The sequence below is a fragment of the Aquarana catesbeiana genome, linkage group LG01 (assembly GCF_042186555.1).
Source record: "Aquarana catesbeiana isolate 2022-GZ linkage group LG01, ASM4218655v1, whole genome shotgun sequence".
NCBI classification, from domain to species: Eukaryota; Metazoa; Chordata; class Amphibia; order Anura; family Ranidae; genus Aquarana; species Aquarana catesbeiana.
The window spans coordinates 375,088,238-375,096,164 of NC_133324.1; positions in this window are offsets into that span (position 1 = coordinate 375,088,238).

Here is a 7,927-nt window from a genome sequence, read left to right on the forward strand (position 1 = left end):
GAAGCGGGTTGCTCTAAAGGGGGTGACAGGAATGTGAAGAGGGGTGCTATAAAGGGGGTGAGTACAGGAATGTGAAGAGGGGCGCTATAAAGGGGGTGAGTATAGGAATGTGAAGGGGGGTGCTATAAAGGGGATGAGGACAGGAATGTGAAGGGGGCTGGGAACTGCAATTTGAAGTAGGGGGTGATATAAAGGGGGACTGCAGATAATGTGAAAGGGGCTGAGGACTGTAATGTGAAGGGGGATGATGTGCAGGTGGACTGAGAACACTGATTTAATAATAAAAGATTGTGATGTGAAGGATCTGAGGCTAGCTTCACATTATTGCGTACTGCGTGTAGGCGGCCCCCTTCTTCCAGTGGGCTGCCTTATAAGCAGAAACGCAGAAAAATAAGTCCCTGCCCTGACCCCTTTTTTTTTTTTTATAATTGCACCGTACCAAGCTGCATGGTACTGTGGCACTTGCAAAAATGTGCCACATTCGCTATTGTGCAGAGGTGTCATTGAGAGCCTCGGCTGGAAGAAAATTTTACTGACTGGACCTTCATGAATTTTAATTCCCTGCTGTAGACTAACTTGGAGCTATACTCAGGAAAAAAATGGTATTCACTTGAAAGGTCCTGACAATGGATGCTAGCCTTAAGGGCTAGGAAGGAATGCAGGGGAGTCCCAGCATACAATTAACATCTTGGAGTGCTAGGTGATCCAGTTGTCACTGTACTGATCATCTGATGGGGCATCTAGTTGAGGTCTTGGACAACAACACAGTCATGACACATGTCAACCATAAGAGAGGAACAAGAAATCTCACCGTGACAAGCATCTGGACCTATTCTGTACATCTCTAGCATGGAAAATTCACAGGTGGTATTTCTCAGCTAATGGGTAAATAACAGTGCAGCGCTAAAAATATATACAGAAACAAAATAACAGATTGCTCATAGCATAAGATGTTAAAAAGTCCCCTTTGGTATAAAAGTTGACAGTCTCCTCAGCGGTGATAAGGGTGTTCATAGACATTCATGTGATATCTCCTAATCAGTGATTCCTCCACCAGCTAGCCAAAGCGTTCACCTCAATCACTGGACCCCTGAGCTAACAGATGGGTAGGGATGAGCCGAACACCCCCCGGTTTGGTTCGCACCAGAACCTGCGAACGGACCGAAAGTTCGCACGAGCGTTAGAACCCCATTGACGTCTATGGGACTCGAACGTTCGAAATCAAAAGTGCTCATTTTAAAGGCTAATTTGCATGGTATTGTCCTTAAAAGGGTTTGGGGACCCGGGTCCTACCCCAGGGGACATGTATCAATGCAAAAAAAACTTTTAAAAACGGCCGTTTTTTCGGGAGCAGTGATTTTAATGATGCTTAAAGTAAAAAAAAAAAAAGTGAAATATTCCTTTAAATATCGTACCTGAGGGGTGTCTATAGTATGCCTGTAAAGTGACGCGTGTTTCCCATGTTTAGAACAGTCCCTGCACCAAATGTCATTTTTAAAGGAAAAAATCTCATTTAAAACTGCTTGCGGGTTTAATGTAATGTCGGGTCCTGGCAATATGGATGAAAATCAGTGAGACAAACGGCATGGGTACCCCCCAGTCCATTACCAGGCCCTTTGGGTCTTGTATGGATATTAAGGGGAACCCCGCACCCAAATTAAAATAAGGAAAGGTGTGGGGCCACCAGGCCCTATATACTCTGAACAGCAGTATACAGGCTGTAGGTTTGTTGTTAAGTAGAATCTCTTTGTAATTTTGAACGGGTACATTTTTAACGTGTTTAGCTCCAGCCAAAAAATCTTTTTTAAGTTTTTTGGAAAACATAGGGAAGGGTTATCACCCCTGTGACATTTGTTTTGCTGTCTTTCCTCATCTTCAGAAGATTTCACCTCACTTTTTGTCCCAATGGATTGGAAAGCATCAGTGGAAAGGAGAAATGTTTTTCCCATATTAACTCTTACAGGAGAGAATTTCCCTTCCTAGGGGTAGATTTATTCTCACTTCCTGTTGTCTCCTTCCGTTTGCAAGTAGGAGTTGTTTGTAAGTTAGTTGTTTGAAAGTAGGGTCCTGCCCTATATACTCAGCAGAAATTTGGGCCTTAGGTGTTGCTGTGGCCACAACACTGTAAGCCCTCACAGGGCTCTGCTGTGAAATATTAGATCAAGAATTGTAATTACATGCCCCTGTTGAACAGGAGCTGAAAAATTAGGCCTTAGGCACTGGTGCTGGTGCCACAACAATGCAACCCCTCACAGACACTCTAGTTGGAATGCAGGAACGAGCCCTGCTGCAAAGTATTGCATCAAAAATTGTAATTACACGCCCCTGTTAAACAAGGGCTGAAAAATTGGGCCTTAGGCACTGGTGCTGGTGCCACAACACTGCAACCCCTCACAGACACTCTAGTTGGAATGCAGGAACGAGCCCTGCTGCAAAGTATTACATCAAAAATCGTAATTACACGCCCCTGTTAAACAGGGGCTGAAAAATTGTGCCTTAGGCACTGGTGGTGGCACCCAGAACCAAAAATGTTCTTACAAGCTATCAGCGTGATGATTGAGGAGGAAGAGGATAATTACTCAGGGATAGTCACTCAGCATCAGCATAGGCAGTCTTTGAAGGGATCTGAGATTTCAAAAAAAATTATTCGGTTACATCAGCATCAGGTGCTTGGTAGCTGGTGGTGATCCAAGACTCATTCATTTTTATGAAGGTCAGTCGATCGACCGAGTCAGTGGACAGACGCACCCTGTGATCGGTTACCACGCCTCCAGCAGCACTGAATGTGCGTTCCGAAGAACGCTGGATGCAGGACAGGCCAGTAGCTCAATTGCATACTGTGCAAGCTCTGGCCAGTCATCCATCCTCAAGACCCAGTAACCCAGAGGATTTTCGGTGGGAAAGGTGTCCAAGTCTGATCTTGCCCCTAGGTATTCCTGCACCATGTAAAACAGACGCTGGCGATGGTTGCTGGAACCAATCATACCTTGGGGCTGCGGACCAAAAAATTGTCTGAACGCATCGGTCAGACGGCCACCTTCTCCACCGCTCCTTCTTTGACTGACCGAAGCCTCAGCAACACGTTGTCCAGAAACAGGAGTTTGTAACCTCCCAGTCTCTGGGAACGCGTTGCACAGACCTTTCTGCAAGGCCTCCCGAAGATGTTTCATCCTCTGCTCCCTCTGCGATGGCAAGATAAGGTCCGCAACCTTACCCTTGTAACGTGGATCAAGGAGGGTTGCCAGCCAGTATTGGTCCTTCTCCTTGATACCACGAATACGAGGATCCTTACGCAGGCTTTGCAGGATCAGGGAGGCCATGCAGCGTAGGTTTGCTGAGGCATTCGGTCAGGAGTCCTCTGGGTCACTAAGGACGACATGGTCCGCAGCCACCTCCTCCCAGCCACATACAAGTCCATGTGTTTCTTGGGACTGATCCCTTAAAGACTGCTGCTGATGCTGAGTGCCAGGCTCCACCTCCATACTGACACAATCTTCCTCCTCCTCCTCCTCCTCCTCTTCCTCCTCGTCCTCTTCCTGTGTGATCGGCGGGCACGCAGGAACACTGTCTGGATAAAGGGGGCCTTGAGAGCTAAGGAAGTCCTCCTCTTCCTGCCTCTGTTCTGCCTCAAGTGCCCTGTCCATTATTCCACGCAGCGTGTGCTCCAACAGGTGGACAAGGGGGACAGTGTCACTGATGCATGCACTGTCACTGCTCACCATCCTCGTGGCCTCCTCAAATGGTGACAGGACAGTGCATGCATCCCTGATCATGGCCCACTGGCGTGGGGAAAAAAACCAAGCTCCCCTGACCCTGTCCTGGTGCCATAGTCGCACAGGTACTCATTGATGGCCCTCTGCTGCGTGTGCAGCCGCTGCAGCATGGCAAACGTTGAGTTCCACCTGGTGGGCATGTCACAGATTAGGCGGTTCTTGGGCAGGTTAAACTCCTTTTGGAGGTCCGTCAGCCGAGCACTGGCATTATATGACCGGCGGAAATGCACACAGACTTTCCTGGCCTGCCTCAGGACATCCTGTAAGCCCGGGTACCTGCCCAAGAACCGCTGCACCACCAAGTTAAGGACGTGAGCCAAACAGGGCACATGGGTCATTTGTCCCTGTCGGAGGGCAGAGAGGAGGTTGGTGCCATTGTCGCAAACCACCATTCCTGCCTTAAGTTGGCGTGGCGTCAACCACCTCTGAACCTGCCCCTGCAGAGCTGACAGAACCTCTGCCCCAGTGTGGCTCCTGTCCCCCAAGCACACCAGCTCAAGCACCGCATGGCATCTTTTGGCCTGCGTACTTGCGTAGCCCCTTGAACGACTACGGAGCACCGCTGGTTCCGAGGAAGAGGCCATGGAGGAAGAAGAAGAGGAGGGGGTGGAGGAGAGAGGTGTGTCACAATCATTAGCATTTTGGAGGCGTGGTGGCGGAACAACCTCCAACACTACTGCACCTTGTCCTGCATCCTTCCCAGCTGCCAGCAGAGTCACCCAATGCGCCGTGAAACTTAGGTAACGTCCCTGTCCATGCCTGCTGGACCATGAGTCAGCGGTAATATGCACCTTACCGCTGACCGCCCTGTCCAGCGAGGCATGGACATTGCCTTCCACATGCTGGTAGAGAGCCGGAATCGCCTTCCGTGAGAAAAAGTGGCGTTTGGGTACCTGCCACTGAGGAACCGCACATTCCACAAACTCACGGAAGGGGGCAGAGTCTACCAACTGAAAAGGCAGCAGTTGAAGTGCTAGCAATTTTGCCAAGCTAGCATTCAACCGTTGGGCATGTGGATGGCTGGGAGCAAACTTCTTTCGGCAGTGCAGCAGCTGGGGCAGGGAAATTTGCCTGGTACAATCTGACGTTGGTGTACCAAAATCAGATTGCCCACAAGTACGTGGCTGTGACACACCTAATTCTACACCTTCATTCCTCTCAGTGCAGGTCTCAGAGAGGACTGAAGGTCTAGTGGGGTTGGAAATCTCAGCTGATGAGGAGCAAGCAGAGGTCCTCTTTGTTCTTTGGTGTGGGTCTTTTAGATACGCTTGCCAACGAACTGCATGGCAGGTCAACATATGTCTGGTCAAGCATGTGGTACCCAAGCGGGAGATGTTTTGGCCAAGCGAGATACGCTTGAGACATATGTTGCAAATAGCAGCGGTGCGATCTGATGCACTCGTCTCAAAAAAGGCCCACACCAAAGAACTTTTTGAATAACGCGCAGAGACTGCAGCGCCCTGCACATGTGGAGCTTTGGGGTGTGATTCAGTCAATGTGCTGCCCTTAGGCTGGCCCCTGGAGGGCATTCTGCCTCGTTGGTGATGTGCCGCCTCCTCCTCCTCCTCCTCCTCCTCCTCCTCTCTCCTATCAGGCACCCACGTTGAGTCAGTGACCTCATCATCCCCTCCCTCCTCATCACTGGGGCAAACCTGGCAGTATGCTGCAGCAGGGGGAGCATGACTGCCAGATTGCTGTCCTTCTTGGGCACCCCCTCTGTCCGTGCTCATGTTACTGCCTTCATCGAGCTCAGTATCATCATCAGAGCCTTCCAAACGCTGGGCATCCTCCTGGAGCATGTACCCAACACTGTGGTCAAACAGTTCGAGGGACTCCTCAGGAGGACATGGTGGGGCTAGGGAAGGAGTCACTGATGACATTGAGCCGAGGGAAGAGGCCGCTGCTTTGCCAGACAAAGTACCCTGGGCATGGGTGAGAGAGGATGAGGAGGATGAGGACGGCTTGGTCATCCACTCGACCAAGTCTTCCGCATGTTGCGGCTCAACATGGCCAGCTGCCGAAAAAAAGGCCAAGCGTGTCCCATGGCCACGTGCTGATGAGGATGCACCGTCTCCACGACCAGCACTAGACACAGAGCCTGCTTGCCCTCTCTTATTGGCTTGTGACTGTCTGCCTCTCCTTCTTGGCCTTCCAGACATACTAATGGCCTGTAGCTGCACTAAGCTGGGATATATATATATATATATATATATATATATATGTACTGATACTGCAGCTAGCAAAATCAACTGCCTGCCTGTAGTATGAGAACACCACCAACCTTCTACAGGTAGCTTTAGCTGAACACTGTGAGGTGGACGCACCCCACTAACTTGTAGGTTTAGCTGAACACTGTGAGCAGGACGCACCCCACTAACTTGTAGGTTTAGCAGAACACTGTGAGCAGGACGCACTGCACTAACTGTAAATAGTCTAGCTGCCTGACTGTGGTACTAATAGGATCAAAAGAACACCAGCAATTTTCTTTAAAATACTGTAACAAGACAAGCCTGCCTGTCAGTAAGAAGATAATAGGAACGGATCTAGCTGAACACTGTGAGCAGGACGCACCCCACTAGCTTGTAGGTTTAGCTGAACACTGTGAGGTGGACGCACCCCACTAACTTGTAGGTTTAGCTGAACACTGTGAGCAGGACGCACCCCACTAACTTGTAGGTTTAGCAGAACACTGTGAGCAGGATGCACTGCACTAACTGTAAATAGTCTAGCTGCCTGACTGTGGTACTAATAGGATCAAAAGAACACCAGCAATTTTCTTCAGGTAGCTGTATTTACTGTAACAAGACAAGCCTGCCTGTCAGTAAGAAGATAACAGAAACGGATCTAGCTGAACACTGTGAGCAGGACGCACTCCACTAGCTTGTAGGTTTAGCTGAACACTGTGAGGTGGACGCACCCCACTAACTTGTAGGTTTAGCTGAACACTGTGAGCAGGACGCACCCCACTAACTTGTAGGTTTAGCAGAACACTGTGAGCAGGACGCACTGCACTAACTGTAAATAGTCTAGCTGCCTGACTGTGGTACTAATAGGATCAAAAGAACACCAGCAATTTTCTTCAGGTAGCTGTATTTACTGTAACAAGACAAGCCTGCCTGTTAGTAAGAAGATAACAGAAACGGGTCTAGCTGAACACTGTGAGCAGGACGCACCCCACTAGCTTGTAGGTTTAGCTGAACACTGTGAGGTGGACGCACCCCACTAACTTGTAGGTTTAGCTGAACACTGTGAGCAGGACGCACCCCACTTACTTGTAGGTTTAGCAGAACACTGTGGGCAGGACGCACTGCACTAACTGTAAATAGTCTAGCTGCCTGACTGTGGTACTAATAGGATCAAAAGAACACCAGTAATTTTCTTTAAAATACTGTAACAAGACAAGCCTGCCTGTCAGTAAGAAGATAACAGGAACGGATCTAGCTGAACACTGTGAGCAGGACGCACTGCACTAAATGTAAATAGTCTAGCTGCCTGACTGTGGTACTAATAGGATCAAAAGAACACCAGTAATTTTCTTCAAAATACTGTAACAAGACAAGCCTGCCTGTCAGTAGGAATATAACAGGAACGGATCTAGCTGAACACTGTGAGCAGGACGCACTGCACTAAATGTAAATAGTCTAGAAGATAACAGGAACGGATCTAGCTAAACTGAATACAGTGTATATATATATATATATATATATATATATATATATATATATATATGCAACACCTGGGATGCATATATATACACAATAAACTTTAAGTGCAGCTAACTGACTGACTGTCCTGCCTAATCTAGCTAACTCAAATGAAATGACACTGTCTCTCTCTCTCTCTCTAAGCACACCGGAACACACTGCACAGGGCCGCCGTGCAGGCGGCCTTATATAGTGTGGGGCGTGTACTAAATCCCCTGAGCCATAATTGGCCAAAGCCTCCTTGGCTTTGGCCAATTATGGCTCTCTGTTAAGGCGGCGCTGTAATTCACTGCGGCATCGCAGTGCATTGCTTGCTGATGATTGGCCAAGCATGCACTATGACCCGCATGCTTGGCCAATCATCAGCAAGCAATGCACTGCGATGCCACAGTGAATTATGGGCCGTGATGCGCCACACGAATTTGGCGCAAACGGCCCATATCGTTCGCA